This window comes from Physcomitrium patens, chromosome 6, assembly GCF_059467195.1.
Source record: "Physcomitrium patens ecotype Gransden chromosome 6, ASM5946719v1, whole genome shotgun sequence".
Taxonomy (NCBI): domain Eukaryota; kingdom Viridiplantae; phylum Streptophyta; class Bryopsida; order Funariales; family Funariaceae; genus Physcomitrium; species Physcomitrium patens.
In genome coordinates, this window is record NC_143415.1 from 1,130,001 (window position 1) to 1,132,500 (window position 2,500).

Below are 2,500 nucleotides of genomic sequence, written 5' to 3' on the forward strand. Positions count from 1 at the left end.
AAAAAATGGATCTCCGACATCACACAACCCGACACACCTAAGTTTCGCGAGGCTCGGCCCCTCTTCCCCTTCGGATGTCCCCCTTCGGTACACCACCACATCATGCCATCCAGTCTGGAGCGTCGCCGACTCCCGTTGGCCAAGGTAGGGCCAACACAAGAGTAGCGGACGAACCAGTCATCTGGTCTTACCGGAGAAAGGGAGAGGTAGACTGCCACCACCAAACCCCACCCAAGCACACACCAGGCAGCAAAAAGCCATCATCCTAAAAGATGGTCCCACTTCACAAGACGAGGAGGTTCCCCGTCCTTCATTCCAACCCCAGGTGAGAACACACACACCCTTCTTTGCGATGGATAAAAGGCAAAAAGAGAGGGCAAAAAAGCCAACGGCAAATTCCAACCAGACCCCCAGAGGCACACACCACAAAAAGTGAAGCCAGAGAGAGCCAGACAAAGAGAAGGATAGAGAGAGAGGGAGAGTTAGACCCCCCCGGAAGAGAATCATAGGTGCTGCGGCCTTTTTCGGGAATGTGACCAGGAAAGAGAGAAACCGACGAGGCCGATACACACATTAAAAAATGAAAAAGTAACCATCACCGCGAAGGATTTTCCTCAAAAGACAAATCAGCAAGAAGTATGTCCAATCCCGGGGCCCATCGCCCCTCCAAATTAATGGAGGGGTCGGATAGAAATTTATAGAAATGTTACTTTTGTGAAACCCCTAGCCGACGAGAGAACTCTCACCGGTTTCGAAGTTCCATTTTCACATTCCGACCTGGGATGTTATGACTCCTCGGCCCACACTGCGAACGCGTCCCACACCCCTCCAAGTTTATCAGGAATTTCACCTGAGCTTGCAATAGAGATCGAGCGCGGTGGCGGTCACAGTGGTGGTCGACCAGGCGGAGCTTGAACGGCCTCGGCAAACACTTCTCCCCACCCTCCCAAATGAATGAGAGAATGGCTTGACAATACCGAGGCCATCGCCCCCCGCCAAAAATGGTTACTAGCTCTTGGGACTCGCTGCGACGTTACGCGTATCGGCACAAGACCAACCCTCTTTTTCCAGTCGCCCGCGCACCAAAAAAAATTTTGGCAGCGGGACTCACAATCCTTGACAGCCAGCTCACCATATAATACTCGGCGACCCTCCGCGGGACCTCCTCAGAGGGTCGCGTCGCCGGGAAACTAACCCCCACTCCTCACTGATCCAAGGTAACACGCCAGAAGTATCCAGGTAACCCCAGTAGTATCCAGGTATCCCCCTGCGAACGTCGGTACTGGGCTCAAAGAAGGCAGCGAGCAGTCGGGACCCGTAGGCACCGAGCAACCGTCACCCCCTCACGACTTTTCCCGAGACGCTTCAGAGGAACCCTTCCCCACATAGTACTCTCTGTGGGATTCGGCAGGCCCCCCCGTCCTACTGCACTAAGGAAGTTCCGAGACACACTTTTTTTTGTGGAAGACCACCCACCCTCCCTGTCCTGCCTGCTATCCCCGCCGCGACTCCTGGTCCCGGCCCTCCTCCCCGACTTCCTCCTTGTCCCGCTGCGAGTCCCGGACCTCCTCCCCACTACCTACTCCCGCCGCGAGTCCCAGTCCCGGCCTTCCTCCTCCTCCTCCTCTTCCCTAGTCCCGGCGCGAGTCCCGGACCTCCTCCCCCACTTCCTAGTCCCGTCGCGAGTCCCGGACCTCCTCCCCCTCTTCCTAGTCCCGGCGCGAGTCCCGGACCTCCTCCTTCTCTTCCTTGTCCCGCCGCGAGTCCCAGTCCCGTCGCGAGTCCCGGACTTCCTCCTTCTCTTCCTTGTCCCGCCGCGACTCCCTAGTCCCGTGGCGAGTCCCGGACTTCCTCCTCCTCTTCCTTGTCCCGCCGCGACTCCCTAGTCCCGGCGCGAGTCCCGGACTTCCTCCTCCTCTTCCTTGTCCCGCCGCGACTCCCTAGTCCCGGCGCGAGTCCCGGACTTCCTCCTCCTCTTCCTTGTCCCGCCGCGACTCCCTAGTCCCGGCGCGAGTCCCAGTCCCGTCGCGAGTCCCGGACTTCCTCCTCCTCTTCCTTGTCCCGCCGCGACTCCCTAGTCCCGGCGCGAGTCCCAGTCCCGTCGCGAGTCCCGGACTTCCTCCTCCTCTTCCTTGTCCCGCCGCGACTCCCTAGTCCCGGCGCGAGTCCCAGTCCCGTCGCGAGTCCCGGACTTCCTCCTCCTCTTCCTTGTCCCGCCGCGACTCCCTAGTCCCGGCGCGAGTCCCAGTCCCGTCGCGAGTCCCGGACTTCCTCCTCCTCTTCCTTGTCCCGCCGCGAGTCCCGACCTCTTGTCCCGCTCCCTTGCCCAAGTCCCGACTCCTGGCTGTCTCGACTCCTCGTTGGCCGCCCAGTCTTCCGCATAGGTGGAAATAAATAAATAAATCATTTTTTAAAAATCAATTTTAAAATTAACTCCCTGTCTCGACTCCTTGCTGGCCGCCCAGTCTTGCGCCTAGACAGAAATATAAATAAAAATAAA